This window comes from Carassius auratus, unplaced genomic scaffold (assembly GCF_003368295.1).
Source record: "Carassius auratus strain Wakin unplaced genomic scaffold, ASM336829v1 scaf_tig00214183_4049273_7079891, whole genome shotgun sequence".
NCBI classification, from domain to species: domain Eukaryota; kingdom Metazoa; phylum Chordata; class Actinopteri; order Cypriniformes; family Cyprinidae; genus Carassius; species Carassius auratus.
This window is the reverse complement of record NW_020527547.1, coordinates 535135-558056: the sequence shown is the minus strand read 5'-3', so window position 1 is coordinate 558056 and position 22922 is coordinate 535135. Positions and strand designations below refer to the sequence as shown.

Sequence of the window (22922 nt, the reverse complement as noted above, 5' to 3'; positions counted from 1 at the left end):
TACGGTAATGAAACAAGTGAAGTAGGTTCATTGATTCAAACAACATTTTCATAATAAATTGGTGTATTAAATATATTATATATACACAACCAGTCAAAAGGTTTTAAACCGTATGATTTTTTATGTTTTTTAAAGAAGTCTCTTCGGCTCACCAAGCCTGCATATATTTAATCCAAAGTACAGCAAAAATAGTTTAAAATACTGCTCGCTATTTGAATATATTTAAAAATGCAATTTATTCCTTCCAGTCTGTCACATGATCCTTCAGAAATCATTCTTATATGCTGAATTGCAGTAGTTTTCCTTCAGGTTTCTTTGATAGAAAGTTCAGAAGAACCGCATTTATCTTACAAAAGCTTATTTCAGATAAATGCTGATCTACTGTTTTCATCAAAGAATCCAGAGAAAATCTACTCCAGTGTTTTAAATATTGATAATAATAGTAAATAATAATAAAAACGGTTTCTTAAACAGCAATCAGCATGTTAGAGTGATTTCTAAAGGATCATGTGACTGGAATAATGAATCTTGATTCTCAATTTATCCAGAATCGTGCAGCTATATCCTGCGATATCTGAATAATTTCAATAATAGGCACACAGAGTTGATTCGTCTTTACGTTTGAACAGACACATGCACACAGAATTATGTCAATAGTATCCATCTCTACGATCATTCTCCCAAACGCAGTCAGTTATGTTTTAAATGAATGTAAACAGCTGAGAAAGAAATCAGATGTGTATCATTATACTGGATCCGTGCAGGCGGTTTTAAAGGGACAGCAGCCTAAAAATGTGTGCTGCTGAATATGTCACTGATGTTAATCAAACAACAAAATAGCTATAACAAAGATTAATCTAAATTTAATTCATACACTGAACACTATGCAGTATTTTTTTCACTTTATTACATTTTTGTACCTGAATACTACCGTTTATTGTATCTGCTCTTGTAAAAAGTGTTTTTTGTTTGTTTGTTTTTTACTAACTGTTCACTTGCCTTTAATCACATTTGAACTTTCTCAGACTATAGTTTTTGCTGTGATATGTGAAGTTCTTTTCCAAAAAAGAATGTGAAACAAAATTCGTTATATAATTTCGTATAAATCATTTTTAAATATAATTGAAATAGATTTTACACACTTTAAGCAATACCGTATTGCATTTTGAATACTGCATTTTTTTAACAAGGTTTTTCTTCAATATCGCACAGCCCTAATGTATACACACAAACACACACACACACACACAGCAATGCTTGTGTTATGGATTGACAGCTTTCAAGGGCAGCCAGCAAACACAAACAAAAAATAAAACTCCAATGTGTACTGATGTTACAGATGATACCTGCCTCTCCAGGGAGATACGAATGTGTGCAGGCATCAGTCTCTACCCATCTGAGTGCAGAATCCCAAATATTCCACAAAAACATGGAGGATCAAAGAACACTAGGAGAGGAAGTACAAGAGAAACCCCCTTTTAATCTCTCGACATCTCCCTCTCTTCACCATCTGCTGGAGCTGGAGCACACACTGTGAATGCCAGAGGCATCCATTTAAACTCAGCTTAGAAGGGAGAGAAGAAGTGTGGATGGTGCAGAGGAAGTAGAGGAAGAGGACACCCATTTGTAGACTGAAAAAGTGGTTGCTGGTGGTGGTGTTATTGTTGAACAGTATTATCAATATTAAAAACTAGGCACAACACACTACAATGCTAGCTTACTGCTAGTTTTTCCATGTTAAAAAGGTACAGTTCACAAAAAAGGGGGAAGTCGTGGCCTAATGATTAGAGAGTTGGACTTATAGCCCAAAGGTTGCAGGTTTGAGTCTCGTACTGGCAGGGATTGTGGGTGTGTGTTCAAGGTGTGTGTGCACTCTGGATGGGGGAAATGCAGAGCACTAATTCAGAGAATGGGTCACCATACTTTCACTTTCAGTAATAGCATTTCTGTCATTTACTGCATATGACTTTCTTTCTTTTATGGAACAAACAAGGAGATCTTCATAGCAGAATGTTCAAACTGCTCTTTTCCATACAGTGATAGGAAATTAACAGTGAACTCAATGGTCAAGCTATATTTTTAATAAATAACTTTAATTATGGTGCATTAGTAATTTGGACTGTTTATTTTGATGTTTTTAAATTGCTTTCTTTTCTTTCTAGTAGCTTGATAACCACTGGTCAACATTCACTTTCCCTCTTTTCGGACACCCTGCTAAACTTTAAAATGCTCCAGCTAATAAAGAAATACAGGTTTAGAACATCAAGGGAGTGAGCACGTGATTTTCATTCTTGGATAAATTATTCCTTTAATCTGACATTTAGACAGATGCTTGCTTTCTCTTGTGACATATCACTGGTCCAAATTCAAAGCTGGATTGGTTTTGTCAGCTTCACCCTGAATTTTTCTTTCAGTGAGGACAAATAAAAGAAATAAAAGAAATAACCTGACACTCAAAACGGGATGCATCCCACTTACTTACGGCAAGTTAATAAGTAGTGAAGCCAAAAGCCCTGAGATGTGCACACTAAAACATTACAAATATTGCAGTTACAAGAAGTGTCATCCTAATCATGTCAAGTCGTGAAGAAAAACAACCCAACTGACAAATATTTGTTCATTGTGGTTTGACGCCTCTAGTTTCTAGCACCATTTTGACAGGAGGAGGAGTTAAAACAGGAAGGCCTAAGATGTTTCTTCACCCTCACTCCAACCCACTTTTACTCCCACACCCCCTTAAAATTGTTCATTCATCTAACCAAAAGCTCAGTTTTACTTCCTCTTCATCTTCATCTTAACACGACAACAACGTAATGAGGCAACTGGGGTCGCATCACTTATCACGAGTTAAATGTTTTTCTGATCCACTTCTGAATATTAAAAAGCAGAAATAAGAGAACATCTGGACCAGAGACCGGGGAGTCGAGCATTAAAGACTATTGGGAGAACTGTTTGTATAGTGGAAGCTATGAGGGATTTGCAGCATATGGGAATGGGAGCAGATTATTAGCGCAGCAGTGGGAGACTGTTGAATTAATGTCACCCTACAAGGTCAAACAAGAGTGTATTTATATGAAAATCATGACAGACTGTTTTTATTCAACTCTTTTCTTACTCTCAGAGGCTTTCAAAAGGTCAAAGATGGAGATTTCAGGAAAGATAATGGATCAAAAAAAAAAAAGAACGCTGATGAAAGAGTTGATGAAATCATGAATTTTTCTTCAGAAACTTTCTTTGAAAACAGCTTGAGAGAAAGTGGGAATAATTGGAGGCCTGAAACTAGCTGAAAACCATTTAACCCCCTGGAGTCGACCAACGCAGATACGCACTTTGTGACATCCTGATAACCCCGAAAAGAACTTAAATTACACTTTCAGTTTTGATCGTACAGATAAGAGCCATACATCAATTGAATCCGTAAAGGGTCTACCTTCATTTGTATACACACATAAGATTCAAAACTTTGTCCATTTACAAAATAATGAAAACAATCAGGTTGTACTGACTACCGCCTTGGTCTGCGGTGATCTTTATTTAAAAATGCATTTTAAAATGAACTGTAACTCACCAAATACTCACTGACAAGCTACGCAATATCGCGTTCATTATCGAAGGCGATTCATCTGGGATAATGAATGACATATTGCGTAGCTTGTCAGCGATCTAAGGCTCTGTCTATTAAATGCCACTCCAATTATAAGCAGGTGATGACGATTAAGCACTGATCACGGAAGCAGCTTTACTGATTAGATGCGCATGATCATATCGTTAGATATATCGCCCAGCCCTACTATAGACAAAGTGAAGTGTGTGGCGTAAAAACCTCCATACCACAGCAAACAAAGAAGAGGAATAATACATAATTCACCCCAAGAAGATGCACTGAGAGGAATAAGCTTTGGATTACCTGAGAAAAAACTAAGGAAGCAGCTTGATCCAACAGAGATCAAGTTTATTAATCTACTTGTATCAGTTTTCACATAACTTGTACACATTTTACTAGTTAGACTTCTTCCAAACTATAATTCCTGACTAAATGTATAATCAAGTGAAACATTATGAAGATTCATTCACATCATTTAAATGTCTCACAATGCCATGAGGTTTATTTTTGTTCTATAACATAGACAGCAATATGATATAAAAGTAATGACTTATAATGTTGCTAGCTTAATGTCAGTAAGAATGATTAGACAAAACTTTACTGTGATAGGCTGTTCTCCGTTCAGAAATATAGCCACACAAGTTTAGAACTATAAATATTGTATAGGCCTAGAGAGCTAATCTCTCCCCTGGCCTCACCCTCCCCTTCTCTTTCACTTAGCAGTTGTAATTACATCATCAGATTAGGCACATTTGCGATAGAAAAGCAGAGCTTTCATGTAATGGTATAACAACTATGAAATTACCAGTGTTGGGTATAGTTACTTTGGAAAGTAGTTAGTTAGGTTACAACGTTACCATCAATTAAAAGGAATCAGTTATGATACAGCGTTACCTATTCATAAAAGTAACGCGTTAGAGTACTCATGCGTTACCAAAAATTAAAAGAAGTTCGCAGCGGCTCTCACATGACAGACACAGCCCCCGGCCCCTTTAAATGCACCTAGAAGTCGTGACTCCCGACAATGAATAACGTCAGTCATCCGACTAAATTAACACTGCAGGATAACAATAACAGGAAAGACAGTCAGCAATCGGCTATTCCACATGGCGTTTTATTTATTTATTATCACAGAACATATTATTAATCAAAATTCGCACCTACCCAGCCTGGGTAGCTACTTTATATTATGAGCACCACAAGATAACTCCTGATTTTTCTTTAACTTTAAATAATGCAGTTATCAAAGTACAAGTATGCTTACTTGTAAACACAACCTTAAACAGGCTTGCAGATTTAAATCCATTTAAAAATGATGAACAACCAGCCAGCCAATGATCTAACAGAAATTAACAGCTGCCTGTCAAACAAAAATGATAACAAACTGAATTAAATCCTTCACTGCCACACAGGCAAATGACAAATCGCTTAATAGCCGAACTAATTATTATTAAAGTGTCACTCACAGTCACAAGCCTAAATTCGCTTTAACACAGTCCTCTTACATTTACTCTTCAAAGTAGTTATTAAAACGTAGCGTTAAGTTTGAGGTAGAATTTTTGGCGGTCGACAGAAGCTTTTCACCAAAGCAAAGTGTGCATTTTACTGTTATGTTCTTTTCTTTTTCATTGACAAATTGAAAATAATGTGCGTACTTCCATAAAACAAACGCTGTCCTCTCTGCTATCTTGCCGGGAGTTCGAAAAAAAAAAAAAAAACCACACACACACACACAGGGTCAGGCGCAGGGCACAGACGCATCACAGCCATTGACTTTACGATCACAGAGCTTCGGCTCCGCTGATACTGTACATCCGCAGGTGGCACAGTAGACCTAGGCCTACTGTCTGACAAAAAGCAGGATGCAGTCGGGATTTTCCTTTCCTTAAAATAACGGATTACTTTTTAAAAAAAAAAATAACGAAGTTACTGATTACTTACGCACGAAACTAACGCGTTAAGTTACAAATTTCAGGAAAAAAGTAATTAGAGTACTCTAACGCGTTACTTTGTAACGCGTTACCCACAAAATTACAAACAAAAATATATACATTCTGAGACATTAAATTAAATGAACTGTGAATTTTATTAACATTAAATTGTCCTCATTTTCACCCTTAAAATTTTGGGGAAGCTGTGCCTCCCCCGACAAGCCGCCACTGCTCACAATCTTTCTTGTAACTCTTCCCTCAGTCACACACCTGACTGAAAGGCTCATTATGTAGCTCATTATGCTGGCCTTTGTCTTCTCAGGTGTAAAGGCGGGCGTACATGGTGCGAATTCGGATGGTCGGAAGCTTGTATGTCCACGCACATGTCACAAGTGAGTTTATCTGAAAATCAAACGGACGAGGTGATATACGACACCATTTTACGACCTGCCAATTTCTGAAGCAATCGTACGAAGTTGATAGGCGCGTTCGACTTGAAGCACCGCTGCATAGAAGGATCACTGTATGACATTAAAGTGACGTGAGAGCGATAAGAGAGCACACAGATCCATGCATTCGAATCGCTCTCGCGGTACTTTGATGTCATACAGGTGATCATTCTGCCAGAGTTCAGCGAGTTTATCCTCCTGGTCAATAGTCCACATTCGCTGTGGCACTGCCGTCTTCGTCTGTCTTCTTCTGTGGTTTTCCTAGTTAGTGATTGGTCAACTTCAGATAGATTAACAAATCGGATCGTTCAACCACACGCATGTCACGAATTCAAACCGATTGATCACAAACTTTTTAGACAGGTTTAAAAATGATCGGGAGGTCGGGAAGGTCAGGACATTTTAAAATCATTAGGAAGGACATGACAAACAGCTTTGACACAGAAAATACATTTAGCTAGAAGTTTAAAATTCATATTTCACTGTAAAATAGAGTCATACATCTGAGTTTATTCCATAATTCACCATGCTACGCTATCTATCTTTTATTCAGCCTAAGATATGAACCACTGTCTCCGTAACAGCTGAAGCAAAAATAGACAGAGCACTCAAAAATTGCTTCAACCCTTCCCAAAACTTCCCATCAACCTTTCCCTTTCATCTGAAACATCTGAGAAACTTGTATCTCAGAAGACTGAGGTGAAAGTGGGCATGAGGAGGTCATACTTTTTTAGTCATTTCCAGAGATCTCCTGCATCACAGAAGTGTGCAGTGTGCACATGTGAAGAAATGACAGTAGTTTGATCACAGCTTCACTACAATGCACCTGGCTTGCAGTACGCCATGCAGCTGGCCTTAATGGGCCATGTAAAAATATTCACTATGTCATGGGTTATGCTCATAAAAGCCTGAGGCTTGTGGACTCCCACCAGGGACTTACGGAAGCGTTGTGTGCGTGTAATGATTTCCGCTGCCGCAGACAGCCTTGGAGAGTTCAGTTACAGTCCCATCTTATCGGACGCTTCTCTGAGCTTTCGATGCATATTTGTTCAAAGAGTAGCTGTGCTACTGCCCTGTTTATGCAGCATGGTTGTGATAAGGACCCGAACAAGGTTTACAAGGAGGATCAATAGTGAAGCTGGGGTCCAAAGGGTTGTTTATTGAAGCAGGTGTGCAAAATATGCAAATAAATAGGTATAAGAGCTTAAAACAAAGATTGTAATAAAAACAGTCTAAAATTAGAACTGCAAGTACTAAACACAGTACCAACTCCCCTCTACAACATTGAGGTTGGAGTTTCCCTTGCTACACATCAAAACAATCTTGTCCAAGCTCTCTATCTGTTCACCCAACTTCTAGTGGCCGCCATCTTAAATACAAATTTTTTCCCACTCTTCCCAAATTGGAACATACCATTTTTTATAAAAACTTGTGTATATCTTATGATATACACAAGATTTAGTAAGAGTTTAAGTAAATAAATACGATAAGACATTTAAAAAAAAGAGAACAAATAAACAAAAACATTTACACCAAGATTAACAGTGAAACTCGTGATGGTAGATATTTTCAAAGTCTCTCCATCACAATAGTTTATTCAAACAACGACACAGTCTCAGACAGGGCTAGACTATAGGACAGAAAAAAAAACATAGCTCCAGTCAAGGAATCAGCAATGGAAATTAACTTTTTTTGTCCACCGGCCACTGTGGCTGGTGGATTTCAAAATCTACCAGCAACTCAATATTTTTACCAGCCACTTTCTTGTTTTTAACCGACAAATGTGTAACTGCATGTGAAGATTAATACTACAAGATCTACAATACTTATACTAATTATATTATTTAATCTCAAGTCTCAATGAAATACTGATATTTTTTCTTTTAGTGATCCTCAAAAATGCTGCCTATCTAGGCAGTTTACTAGGTTTTGAAACAGCCGACTCTTGCTGAAGCAGCTCATACTCTCAACTCCATTTTTGCAATATTATAAACCGTTTTCGTACACATTAATAAATGTTGTATTTAACTACAAAGGAAAGGATTCATCAGTATAAGTGTATTTTTTTTATTTTTTTATTTTTTTTGGGGTTGAGGGAACACTATCACTGAAAGAAATCTCGGCTCGTAAACTTTTACACCGTCGACAAATGAATGCACAGCGTTTTTAATACATCGTTTTTACGCGTCTCGTCAATCCAGAGCTGTCAAACATGTGTAGCGATACAATGTTGTTTCGACAAACAAAAATGAACTTACTAACCACAAAGCTAACTTCTGAAAAAGTACTTGAAGACAAGACTGGCTGGTGGCGGGTGCTAATTTCCATCCCTGGTAAAGTACATAATGTAAAAGTAGTGTATTAGTGCATAGTGCATAATGTATAGTGCATCATTTGGGACACAGCTTATGCCTCCCCTCTCCAACTCTCAACATCTCGGCTTTGTGAGTTTGAGTTAGAAAGCTTCTGATTGGGAAACAATCCTTCAACCATACTGGGAGTAAACTAAGCTATGTTGTGAATTGGCTACTGGCCTTTGGAACACACAGAGGAAGAAAAGTGAAGATATTAGCCTGGCAGTAAAACAATATTTCTCTTAATAATGCCAGTATAATGAATTAACGGTGCTGACTTTCACATAATGCAAAAGCATTATGTGAAAGAGACAGGATTCACAAGAGACAGGATTCCTGAGACAGGATTCACAAGCTGTAATCAATGGTACCTCATTTATGTTTAGGTAAAGAACAGATCACCCAAAAATAATTTAGTCATTTACTCACCTTTATTTAATTCCAAAACATTTTTATTTATTTTTTTTACAAAAGAAATGATGAACAAATGATGAAATAACTGCTTAATTTTCAATAGACAAAAATATACAATGACGTGAAAAAGAGTAATGACACACAAACTATACTTTGATCTTGTGCTCATACTCATTTTTTTTCTTACATAATAACTGACACACTTGCAAGATCATAAAATATGTCCTAGATGTGTCCTGTATATGGTACTTCTGTGCAACAATAAGGCAGCTGACAGACTATATTATGATTCATGGTCTGAATCTGCATACACATGGGTATATTCCCATTCCTCTATTTCTAATTTAGCACACCTCAGTAAAAGCTACAATGCATTTCATCAGTGTTTTGAAGTAACAAACTCTCAGTTGGTTTGACTGTAAAGGAGAGAAATAGCATGCAGATGAACCGGAGAGGATTTGGTTAAATATCCGACATTGGGAACACGGTCAGCTTGAAAAAAGCTTAAATAGTCTCACAAACAGAGAAAGCAAGTCATTTCTTCTGGCAATGTGATAGATGAGGTCTGTAACTCGCTCTCAGATTCTCCATCTTTTGAAGTGCACGTCTGTCTTTTAGTGAAGGACAATACTACTAATTTTCTTTCAAACTGATATGGGTTATGTCCACTAAACATTAAAAATCCACTGACATTTAATATACTTAAAACTGCGAATGATCCTTTGAGTTTTTTTGTGTCCTCACTTAACATCATCTAAAGTTTAAAGTTGAATCAAACATGACAAAAGCATATTAGCCTATGATAAATGTAACATTTTATCCACAATTCATACAGGTCTTCTACTTTGTGGTCTACTTCAACGAACCAAAAAAAGTCAGGTTCTGCAGAAACAACACAATATGACTCTAATTATGAAAAAAAGGACTAATCAGTTCATCAGTGCGGTTTCTTGGACACCAAATCAGCATATTAGAATGATTTCTGAAGGATCATATCATAAAGTGTTATTTTAAATAGCAATAATATTTCACAATATTGCTATTTTTGCTGTATTTTGATCAAATAAATGCAGTCTCCATGAGAATAACAGACAAAAAGAAACCTTACTGAACAGACAACACTGTATATTGTGATTTTTCAGCATTATATCTAGTATATTTTCTGTGTTAATATAATCCTTGTAAAGCCGAGCAGAAAGAATTAACTTCAACAATTAGCTAGGTTGCTATTTAGTGGATCAGTTGATGCTTCTTTCCTGACCGTCGTGACCTCTGCCAGGCACCGCTCTCTCAGTTTCAACGAGTTCTGCTTTTCAGCATTTCAGTTTGTGTTCAGATGAGCAGAAGGAACCACTTATTTTTTCACCTCAAAGGTTATGCTGTCATGCAGCATGAACATGAAATCATTAAGTTATTAAAAAAACAGACACTTGGTATCAACGTTTTCATGTGTGAAAACTCTTTAATGAAACAACACTATTTTAAGCACCAATATTTCAAGATTGATCGGCCCATCTCTAATCCCAGAATGTCCCAGTCTTGCCAGGTTTAAACTGTCTGCACACACTGTTCTGTGGTGGACATCTCACAATCACAGATGCAACACCTCTACATCCAGTCATCCACTAGAATTCAAGTCCAGCTGGCACAGCGTCCTTCATTTCTCCCTCTCCTCAGCACACACTGGACCAGGCTTCAGAGTTGGCTGAGGAGCCTGGTACATGCATAAAGACACAGTGATAGAAAGGCTGGCAGTTCATCCTGCCACATCCAGGCTCTGACAGAGGCTTCCTTTTATTTCCTGCCCAGTCTTAAGCATTAGCAGAAAAACATTTATCTGACAGCTCCTTTATTAGACCATTCAGGCAAACCTGCATGTAGCTCAGCAATCCTGTCTCTCACTAAAAGACTTCAATGGGCATCACAAGCCCTTCATTTTCCTGAAATACAGTGGGAAGTCACATATCCAACAGGGGAGTGATACGGTAAACATCCTTTCATTAAAAATTACTTTTCTCAAATATTGACCTAATGTGAAGCAGGCAATATTTAGACCTTCAGATGCATTTTAAAAGAAAGAAGCTACAACAAGATGTTAAAACAATGCTTTGTTTGTTCACTATTCAAGAAAACAAAGCGCAAAATCAAGCAAAGTTTTTTTTTTAATTATTAAACTTTTTTAACTGAAGCTTACTGAAGCGGATGCGTTTACTTGATCACCTCAGTCAAGCAACCACTAAACAGTGCTATGAGATCCAGTGAGAAGTGCTTGAATTCAGTGAAGAACTGAATTTAGTTTAAGCCAGATGAAACCACACTGACAAACAGGACAAACACTGCACAACGTTAGAGGTCAGAAGGCTTTTTATTCTACAAATTGCCATAATTTACCATGGATTTACTGTAGTAACACTAATCGCACCATGGAATTGTGCCAGAAATGTGGGATATTTATACAGAATGTTATTGTATTATTAATGTAGATGTATTAAAAGTAGGGATGTAAAATATAGATTTTTCCATGATCGATCGTCGTTTAAATGAATGATCAATTAATCGTTAACCATAATGCTGTGAAATGCGTCTATTGCATGCATGCAGTCACTGGCATGACAGGATGTGCAAAAGCCACACATACAGTACACACACGTTTTCAACTGACATAATGGCATTTAAAAGAAAATTATTCCAAACGTAACTGTGGAGCGCGTGTGACTGCGCTGCACATTAAGTGAACTGCTTACACTGCTGCAACAAACACTGTTGCTCACATTAATTTGATCCTGCTGGAATCTGCAATAGAAAATGTCTGGCATCTACCACATTAGATCATGACAGTGCGTGCATGCTTGCTTATCAAAAATGGCAACATCTGTAAAAATGTTAAAATTTTTATATGGTGAAACTTGCGAAATAGTGAAATGACATGGCATTTGTAGAGTTAAAGTCTTCTGACTGTCTTGTTGCTCAGTGTTTCTCTTGTTTGTCAGTGCGGTTTCATCTTCATCTGGCTCTAAACTAGCTTAAATCACAGAGATGTGTTCTTCTCTGAACTCATAGGCTTCTCACAGCGCTGTTTAGTGTCGTGTGACCAAGAATCATCAGCGAGTGAATGCATCTGCTCTAGTCAGCTCGAGCTGCGCTGCCGTTTGAACTCTTGAGTCGGGCAGATAAATGTTCCGTGTGGCATGCTACAAATAAGTAGTGCTGATTCCTTCCACTTTTGAGCAAGATAATTATTCATTCTCAAGTGAGAATATTATGTTGTGTCTGTGTTAGTAGACTTTGCTTTTCTGGTAAGCATGAGCGGTATACGAGTGGAGATTTCAGCTCAACAAAACACAGAGCAGAATATTGAGCTGAGCGTCACAACGACGGCTAGAGGGAGAGTGAAACCTGTGCTGGAAGGTAAGTGCATTGCCACCACCTAAGTGGACCACTGACACCCCGAATTGAGATTGTAGATGTCAGTAGTCAATTTGAGAGATAGGTGGCGTTAATGCACTTATAAGTCTGCGATCCACTGTAAAGCAAGAAGATGATGACTCAGAATAGTAGCACAAAATACTATATAAGTCACTGGACCTGCAACTGTGGACCAGCAATTTCTTGAATGCTCCTGCTAAATAAACCTATTGTACCTGAAAATAAATCAGTTTGTTTTATTTGCATATTATGTGTAGTTCCTTTTCTCTTTGTTACTAAAAAAATAAGAACAAAGATTTTTATCTTCGCCCTTATTGGCCTAAATATCTGCCATTCTTTTTTTTGTTACCTTGAAAGGCTTTGTCTTCATAATAGGGAAATTAGTTTGGCTGTAATTCTCAGACAACTTGCAAAATAGTAAAACCAACATGACAAATAATTATAATAAAACAGTGAATTGTAATATTTCTAAAAATAAATTAAAAAAAATAAATCGTGATATAATGTTTTATCCATACTGAAAGATGGGCCAACAGCAGCTGTATATAGCAAAACATTGTATCTGATTTCACAGGTGAAATGGTCCTAAAGGCACAGCAGGAAAAAAGTCTGTTTAATTTAAATTGTCACAAAGAGGGGGAAAACTAAATGATGACTATATTTGGTGCAAAAAAGCTTGACTAACAAAATAAGTGAACTTGAAACAAAAAATATATATATATATATATATATATATATATTATGAAATTACCTCTTTAGGAGAGCTAGGTTTTGAAATGTATTCAAAATGCATTTTTAGCTAATCCTCTGTCATTCTGGCATGGCTGCTGTGAGTAGAAGAGAGCATGTTGAGCGTTTTCAGGGCACTGCCAATTAAACAAACCTTTCCAAAAAGTCATTTTTTCATAATTGCATTCGCTACTCAAGGAGGAGGAGAAATCAGCTATAAATAATGATAAAACTCGAAAACATGAAAGTAAGTTTTGACTAATTATTGGGCAGATAAAAATGGCACACTATTGGGAATAGTGAAAACAATCATTTCAGCTCTGCAGTGAAGATGCGTTTCAGGGAGGTCAGAGATCAGGCTTGCCACACTGGGGCTCTGGGTCATGATGATCCAACAAAGCAGACCAGATTATTTAGGCCATTCTTTCCCCACAGCCCTTCTTCCAACAGACATCGCATACAAACACAAAATTACAAGAACACCATTTTTTCTAAAGAAACAAACTCGGAGACGGATGGCATGTCAAACATTGTCAAAAATTGTCTCTTGAAATAAAACGTTCTGCAAGCAACATACATGCATTTTAAATTATATATGTTTTATCCAATAAGGGGATAGTTTAAAACTGCTGGTAGCCACATTCTTCAAAATATCTTCTTGTGTTTAACAGAAGAAACAAACTCATACTGGTTTGGAACACCTTGACGGTAGGGCACGATTAATCGAATGTGACTGTCATGTGCATTTCGTTAGTAAAGCCAGTTCTGTAATCAGCAGTAAATCATCATCATGTGTTTCAGATGGAGCAGCATTTACTAAACAGAGCCATAGTTCACTGACAAGTTGCGCAAAAAAAAGAAAAGAATTGTTTGCGATGACAGCTGTTTGCATAGCTTCTCAGTGAACTACGGCTCTGTTTAGCAAATGCTGCTCCATCTGAAAGCATGTGAAAATAACCACATTTAATAACATTTTTACTCCAAACTCACTTTATAACATCAGTCGAGTGTTTGAAATAAATCCTTCTGTGAGATGATGTGGCTTCTTACACAGAATAAGGCACGCAAAATATTTCATAGTATTCCAAGCAGTGATAAAGGCATTGCATTAATAAATATACTTTATTTTAATGAAAATTTTAATAAGAACTCGGATAAACCATATGCTGTAGTCCTGTGTTTATTATTCACATTGAATCGATGAAAGCAGTTAAATCTTCTGTTTATCCAGCTACCAATATAGGCATTTCCTGTTTTTTTCTGTGATGCGTATTTGGAGTTTCAGTGTGAGAGAGCGCCCTCCGGCCTTTGGATGGAGATTTACTGCTAATCACAGAACTGTGCCTCACTGAAAGATACACATTAGAGGGCTGTATTGGGATTGAGTCCCGCCGGGTCCCACGGGACCCCAAACGCAAATCTCGCGGGAGCGGGCGGTTTGAATTTTGCTGCGGACGGGAATGGGCGGCTAAAAAAAAAACTCCGCGGGATAGGGAGGTTGCCTAGCGACATGATGGAGAAGATGTCAATAGATGATGTAGAAAAGTACCTAATGTTATTTATTGGTGTTGTTTTTTGAGCACAGCCCCTCATTGCCATTTGTTAATTAGGTCGAGAGGCGTGATGATGCAGTGTTATTGAGCAGGCTGCCTAAGTTTGAATGTTTTTATTTTTATTTGTATTTTTCAAACAGAATACCTGCGACATTTGGCTAATAATTGTAAAACTGTTTCTCATGTAGCCTAGTTTATCATATTATGTATATTTTTTTTGCAAAGCAGTCTATTTTTATGTGCAAAGTTTTTGATAAAAACGAAATTATATTTGAATGTATTGTTTGTTTTGTCTTTTATTTTTTTTTTCCATGCAGGCCAGGGAACCGAAACAAACAACCCCATGAATCTCTTTAATAATATCAATACAAATACATGTTTTTTTTTTCCCCTGCGGGACGAGAGAAGACACAAAATCAATGCATCTCTATTATTGTGCGGGAATAAATTGTCAGAGTTTTGCGGGTGCAGGCGGGAGTGGACATACATATTGCGGGAGCGGGCGGGAGTGTAACACATACATTGCGGGAGCGGGCGGTAATGGTCAGAAATTCGGCGGGAGCGGGATGAAGAAAACAGTCCCGCGCAGGGCTCTAATACACGTGACAAATCGCAGCTTCTGTTGAATCGTGATTTCGATTACATTTCGATTAATCGTTCAACCCTACTTGAGGGTGAGCAAATGATGACAATACTAATTTAACCATCCCTTTATCTGTGAACTAAAAGATCATTCCAAACTACCATTTCCATGCCACACTCCAGGTGCCTTCACTGGCATAGCCAGTTCAACTAGTATCATAGTTCCTGTCCTGAAGGCACAAAGTGCAGTGTTTAACCTCCCTGGATGTTCCAGTGATCACAATTAAGCAGCTCTTATCCCTGGACATAATCAAACCAGGATTAATCCGCACACATCATGACAATCACCACAGGACAAGTCCCTCCAACTTGCCTGGATGGTGTCATTGTTGGAACAGGGTCATGTGGAGCAAGTGACTGGAGAAAGTGTTGGGAAATGAGAAGGGCATTAAGAAATGAATGGAAATCTCCACCAGATCACATTTTCATAAATCAAGCCCTTGTCTTGGCACCGTGTGGAGCAGAAGGGATTGGGAAAAGAGGATTAGTTGGGTGCAGCCCAAACACAGGAGTTAAAATATTATCCAATATCATTCATACAAGAACGTGAGGACAGACGGGCGATAACCTTGCTGTGCATGAGCTGTGAAGCTAAGGATAGAATAGAAATATGATTCGAAAATACATTTATTAGAACATCAAATGATTGTCTGATGCATTTTTAAAGATTTTTATGTTTTATCTGAAAACTGAAAACATTGTAAGGCAATGAATTACATAAACAGATGGCAGATACATTATCATCATATCTTGTGTTCAGGAGAGGCAGATTTAGTGCTATCTGAGAGAAAGGTCCATGGTAAAAGACTATGTTCATTAGTAACCATCAAATGCATCAAATAAAAGTGGTTTCCCATCTCTCAGGTTCTCTACAATTTATTTGTTCAGAATGACTGAACATCTTAACCTCCAGCAAATGTGTCAGTGCACAGATTCAAGCTTCAGTGTGTATTTTTTCTATATTTTTAACTGTCTCTGCTTAATATTCAGAAACAAAGGCTGGCATACACTACCTGACTTTTAAAGTCTGAACAGATTTTAAAACACTAGACATCATAAACATTCAGACTTTGTAAATAGTCAGAGGAAAAACTGACCATCATACACTAAACAACCGTGGATCACACACTACCAGACTTTAAAATTGTTCCGATCACAATGAACTCATGCAGAAACGTGTGCCTTGCCCTTGGCAAATGAAAACAATGTGTTCTAAAATCGAGTCTATGACCAAATCTGTCAATTCAAAACTGCAGGTTGGCTCTGACTTTCAGTAGCGTCAACTAATCCAGACTGTAAATTGGGCAAAAATCTGGCCAAAAGTTGTGCATTCCAGCCTAAAGTATGCCATTTGTTTGTTGAGTTCACCATAAAACAGTATTCTGTTTGTGTAAATATCCAGCAACATTATAGCTCAACCAAGCTGTGCACTTGGAGCAGGACTACATGTCTGACCAATTCAAGACGGGGGAGAGTTGGGAAAACTGACATTATTTTTGGAGATGCTTGCTGCACAAAAATTAAACACTTTATCTTAAAAAACTAAATATGTTTATTTTTTTGAGAAACAAACTCTTTACCCCATGGACTAATAATTTCTGATACCTGATGAACCACATCACAAGAGTTGATTTGTGTATATGCATTTGATTATCTGTAAAAGTTTTTTTTTTCATCTTGATATTGCACATTACAATTTGATGATTTTTTTTTTTTTTTTTTTATGTGTTTCATTACATGGACATCTATGTGTGTGTAAATGGAGGATTTAAGTCTGCCTGGTGCCCGAATTGGTGAAGATTATTTCTGATAAATTAATTTTTTTATTAAATTTCCAATAGTTAGGGTACCACCGTTACAACTTCATCTTAAAATATTCTAAACAACCGCATCTCTGCTCTACACATAGAAAACAGTACATTAACCCATACAGGTAACTCTTACAAAATTCTTGTGTAGGGTGAATCCTCATAACCTGAAATGTCAAATGCACATCTATAAATAACATGACAATAAAAATGTAAATAATAATCTAATGTTCATTTGCACCTTTTTACATAAATGTCCTTAAAAAAAACAGCAAACATAAAACAAACTGTGCACAGTTTTTAAACATTTATTCAGTCCCACTAATATGGGACAATCAAACCTGCTTTGGCAGAGCACTCTGGAAATGGTGTATTAAGAAAAGTCACAAATAATTTCACTTTTTATTTTTTTAATTGGCAGTTTTGTTATATGTATACACGCATGTGAGATAATGAACTATTATAAAAATGACTTCAGAATTTATACACAACATTCCTCAACCTAAAGTGGACCTGCCTTTTTTTTAGACCTTCTCAATGAAACAAACAGTCCCACAGCAACACAAACAAAAGGAATGTGTGCTCTTCAAACTAATTTCCTGCTTCCTGGAAATATAAACAAATAATTTTACATGATTTTGAATTGATAATAGATTAAATGATATTTAGGACAATAAATCATCAAGTCTTTGCTCTGAAATACCAGCAAAAAAGCCTATTTAACAGGAAAGGATTATTCAAAGCAGGTGCCACAAACTGTGCCAGGGAGAGTCAGTATCACCCAGTTGTAGATTTTTGCAGCATACCAAACGGCCTGGAAGAGATGGGACGGGCAGAGCTATCAAGCAGGTGTGTGGTCATAAAGAGTCATTCACCCTCACACGGAAAACTCTCACTTTCCTTTCTTTTCATCCTATGACCATTTCATTCTAAGGTGGTCAAACAAAACGACAAAAAAAAAAAAAACTATTCAGCATTATCATGCTGGATCATGATGTACTTATAACAATGAGGTCATTGTTTGGTACGACTATTGCCACAGCTACGATTTGATTACATTTCGGTACACTATCCACAGCTGTTTGGAAACATTACAGCTACAAACCCTGAACACAGGTTAAAATGATTGCAAACCAATACTTTTAATTGGCTTTGTTCATACAGGCAGAACATTTCAATAAATAATAAATAAAATATCAAGCAAACTACATTAATCTACCTTATGAAATACAACTAAATTAGATTTCAAACCTTTTTTTTTTTTTAAATATCATTTAAACTATGCAATATTGTCCAGGGCTGTTAGAACATTTATTTTTACTATGTAACATTCACTATGTACTGAATAGTGAATGAGTGAACGATACAAAATATACACAAGTGCATAAAATGTCTCTGTAGCTGTTCTCTCAAGCGTCTTTTGAGTTCAGCACTGAGGCGAGATGTCATGACAGACATGAGCAGTTTTCTGTAACTCCTGTGCATGCTGACAGCTACTCTCCTGACATTGCGCTAATGCTTACATCATTACTATAGCAACCAATGCAGACACACCGGATATTAACTACACTGTCTGAACAAAAGGGTCAGATCACATGATAAATGAAAGTGCGGACCATCAGACCTAAAGATCTGATTTGAAAACCAAATTGGATTTGTGAATAGTGTGAACAAAGCCTTAGAGTATGTGTACAAAACAGAATGAGATTCAGTAAGAGAAAAGCTTTTATAATGAAGACACTTCATTAACATGTGAAATGAGTTCCAGGCAGGAGGGACTGCGGAAACTACATTCCACAGCTATTGTTCAAAAGAACTTTTTTTTTTTTTTTAAATAAAAAATTATAGGGGACTGATAGTCAAGGCCAAGACAGCGATGGAAAGAGAAGCGAGAGAAAAAGAGAAGCTTCAGAGACTACCCATCAAAATAAAGCTCAAACTGTAAAACTTCCACAAATTGTCCATATTCTAAAATTGAGATATTAAAAGCTTATCAAAAAGTCACTTTATGAAGAGTTTCTAGATACAGTTCGTCTTATTAGGCAACTGACCACCAAGGCAAAATAAAATAATTCATTTAAAAAAAAAAAAAAAAAAAGTGTATATTTTTTTTTTATGGTTAAGGATTACAAACCTTTCAACACTGACAACAAATAAAAAGTTTTACCGATGAAAAACTGATCAGAAAACAAAACTGAAGTGACCGTGGTATGAATTAAGCTGAATAAACAGCTCTCTGAACTTGTTATCGCTGTGTTTATTTTAGCCAAATATTGTGTCTTTAAGGGGTCTGAAATTCCTGATAAATTCTCTAAACCTATTTCCAATAAAGCTGTATTGTGTACTTGATCACCAAAAACTTTATGCTGCCCTTCGGATTGTGAATACAATAACAATATACAATCCCTAAGATTTGAAATCTCACTTTAGATGAATATCTTGCTAAATCCACTTTGCAGGGAGCTACCAGTCTAATGGAAACACACCCCAAGGCTCATCCTCTCTCTTCTCTGTACAAGAGCTCTTTTTGCAAACTCAAGCTAAGCTCTGTCAGCGCTCATTCTTCTGACTGAAGCAACATCACAATGTGATGAACTGCAAAATGCTGAAGAGCAATAAAAACACATGCATACAGTATGCTCCCCACTAGCCTGCTTTGCAACACTGTTTTGCTGTTTTATGAATCTATATAACGGCACCAAAGTCTCCTCCTAATGAAAGAGACAAAGAAATGACTCTGACAGCATCCATCCTTGAATCACATTAAAACAAAGTTTTTCAAAAACATGTACAACTTATTTAAATTATAAAATGGAACAAAGCGTAGCTCTTTGCATAGAGCTAAAATTCTCCAGACAAGCAAAGCTACTCAATTTGCCATGAATGACAGGGCTGCCTAATTCAAGGGGGTCACATATGATGAGATTTTGAACATTACAAGCTCTCGGTGCATAAAGAAGATCTGTAAAGTTACAAAGACTAAAGTCTCAAATCAAAAGATATATTCTTTATCAGGCTCTGCCACGCCCCCCTAAAACAGCTCATGTCCACGTCACTATGTGGAAATATTTGCTTAATGTTGCCCAAATATTCATGCAAAGAAAGGCAGCATGGTTTCAGTAACTACAGTTAGTGTTGAAGAAGCCATGTCAGGGAGCTGCTCTGTGTTTCTAGGCGAAAGCAAAAGCACTTTATTTGGCCTTCTGAAAGTAGATGCATTTAGAAATCTTTAAGATTACTTGCAACAGAACAGCAACGCGTTTTATGCACGACCGTGTTGTTAACCTAGGAGGTCATTCTGACTTTGCTACAACAATCTGCCACTTCTGAATCAGCTACTGTAAGTATGTTTTGTTATTAGTTTAAGTATTTTATATTGACTGTTCAAATGCGCAAGTTTTGCGCATTGTGTATGTGTTTGTGTGTGTGCGCACATAAGAGAGAGAGAGAGAGAGAGAGAGAGAGAGAGAGAGAGAGGGTCATACAGTGGAGTCAACCATCTCAACTGTCTATGGCTTTTGTACTGCAAACACATACGAGCTTCATCACTGTGTCTGTCACGTGACTCAGTTCCCCTTTCAGGCTTGAACTGTTTTGAAAGATGTAGCTCACGATAATGGAAAGAGGCGTTACATTTCCGACGAGCATTTGTAGTGTTCAGCCAATCTCAATGCACTGGGTCAGTTGGCCAATCAGAGCAGACTGCATTTGTTGGACTTTGTAGAAAACAAGGTGTTTGAGGGTGCTTTCACACTAGCACTTCTGGTGCACACCCGGGGTCGACTGATGTCAGACAGCCGCAAGTGCCGTTAAGTATAAAAGCTTTATAAACAAAACAACCAGTTAAACATTTAATACATAAAAGTGCAGACTGCAGAGAGTAATGTTATGCATTTGCCACCTTCTCCTGCGCTGTTGTTACCAAGCCACGGGGTAAACAGCTGCTGGCTTGATGACGCAAGCGAACCGCAGTTCGGACTCAAATATTATAATATGAACACAGTCCAGCAGGGGCAGAGGGAGGGGGGAGCAACTGAACTCTGGTTCGGACCAGGCAAGTGAACCAAGTGTGAAAGCATCCTGAGATAGGTGGTTTATAGAGGACCTACAATAATGTAGAGTATATGAAAAATTATATGTTTTTTGAACATTAAACCATGTCAACATATTATTTTACTCCAAATACACAAAATAATGATCTTTAAAAAAATGCAACATATGACCCCTTTAACAAGTTCCCCATCTCAGCTGGGGTGAGAGAGTTTTAAAGAACAGAGGAACTTTAATAAAGCCAGTAAATAAGATTTACATGCAGACTTTAATTTATATTCAATAAACTTATTTAGCCAACATGCAAAAGATGGTTATGCAGTTATACATCACAGCAGACCTAACTAAAGGGTGAAGGGACATGATGCATGCTCATCATGAATCGAATACAATGAGTATGGTTACCATTTAATTGCAGTGTCAAGAGTAGCCTGTACATTGGGTTATGGTGAGTTTTAGCAAATCCACCCAATCTTAAACTAAACAGCGCTTACCTCCTTAAACATTTTTGTTCAGTCGCAGAAACCTCCAAATGCTGTTTGAATTCAGCGTCTAGATTTCACATTTTTGCCAAACGCTCATTCCCAAAACAGGTGGCGTGCACGTTGTGCGTGAACTTCGCACACCTTTTTCGTCCAATCAGCGTTATTGACTTCATGAATTTGTAAATAGGAACATTCTGCCACTGTTTACAAATGTACAGTACTGTGTGAATTTTTGAAACGTGACTAACGTTACCCATAATTAATTATTAATACAGGCTAAAATGCGAACCGCGTAAAAAAAAAAACATGTTAGCCTACATTTATTAGGGTTTAGAATGACCCTGGGTAAAAATATCACTTGCGAAAGTAGTGTAAATAAAAAAACGAAAAGAAAAAAAAATCCATACATATTTGATGACCTCCAGCAGCAACACATATTTTAAATCGCTACAGTAATGTAGACGTGCTGTGATTCAGTCAGTGGATGTGCCAACACGTACATTTTCAAAAAGGATGATCCCCAAAGAAAACACTTGCCCAGTCGCAATAAACATTAAAATAAAAAGCAGTTACAAAAGATCGTGACTACTCTACTTAATGCATAAAATATAACAAGACCAACTCTGCCATTAGAATAGTATCTTTGCTATAACTGAAATCACACCATATGCATTAACACCAAGATGACACTTTCAGATGCCAAAGCCTCCGGTTGTATTTTAATTGGTCAATTCAGTTCTCGTCATGAGTAACCAAATCAGAAACACTTCATTCAGATTTGTTGCGCATTATTCCAAAGAATCCCCCTAATTTACTTTTCTGTGTGTGAGAACACTGATAAACGCTTCCTTATGCATTATAATCACAATCAAAACGATCACGGTCAAATTAATTAAAGGGCTCCATGTCACCAGCATCAGCTCATTGTGCGCGCGTGTTACTGTTACTATCAGGCATGACGCGCTGCCTCAAAAAAACACAGATATCAACTATAGACAAGTGATACATTCTCAAATGCTTGAAATCAAACGCTCATGATGCGATATCTACAAACGCACTAAAGCAAAATGCATCTGTAAATACAGCCAAGCATCTGCTCTCAACTGAAAGACAGTAATACGCGAATCGCTCGATCAGTTAAGATACGCGTTAAAGCGAATGCAGTACTGCTACACATTTTGCCTTTTGGTGTTGTATTTCTAAATGTCGAGTTTAGATGATCGTAAATTAAGTATATAGAGGCGAAGAAGACTGAGTAATCTTACCTGTCTCCACTGTGTGAGTGAGTTGAAGGGACAGCAGCAGCAGAGCACTCGTTCAACTTGTCAACAGTATATCAGCGGATGATTCCACGATTAGCTTCATGCATCTCTGAGAAAAAAAAACTCACTGCTTACTTTTTCAAATCAGTCGTGTGATTATTCAAAGGAAATACATCAGCTTATATGTAAGTAAGGGACTTGTAAAATGCTACGAT

The 22922-nt window shown here is 37.2% G+C and overlaps 1 protein-coding gene across 12 annotated transcripts in view; it reads right to left on the bottom strand.

The window, feature by feature from the left end:
* Positions 1-22922, bottom strand: part of LOC113091348 (armadillo repeat protein deleted in velo-cardio-facial syndrome homolog) — a 203047-nt gene extending 180125 nt beyond the window's left edge. For 5 of the 12 annotated variants that reach the window (XM_026256803.1, XM_026256811.1, XM_026256808.1 and 2 more), the window contains exon 1: positions 22711-22922. The gene's annotated coding sequence lies outside the window, so the exon portion shown is untranslated. Of the gene's footprint in view, positions 1-21454; positions 21552-22710 lie in introns of those variants that run through there. The other 7 variants (XM_026256809.1, XM_026256810.1, XM_026256813.1 and 4 more) reach the window with 5 other exon arrangements.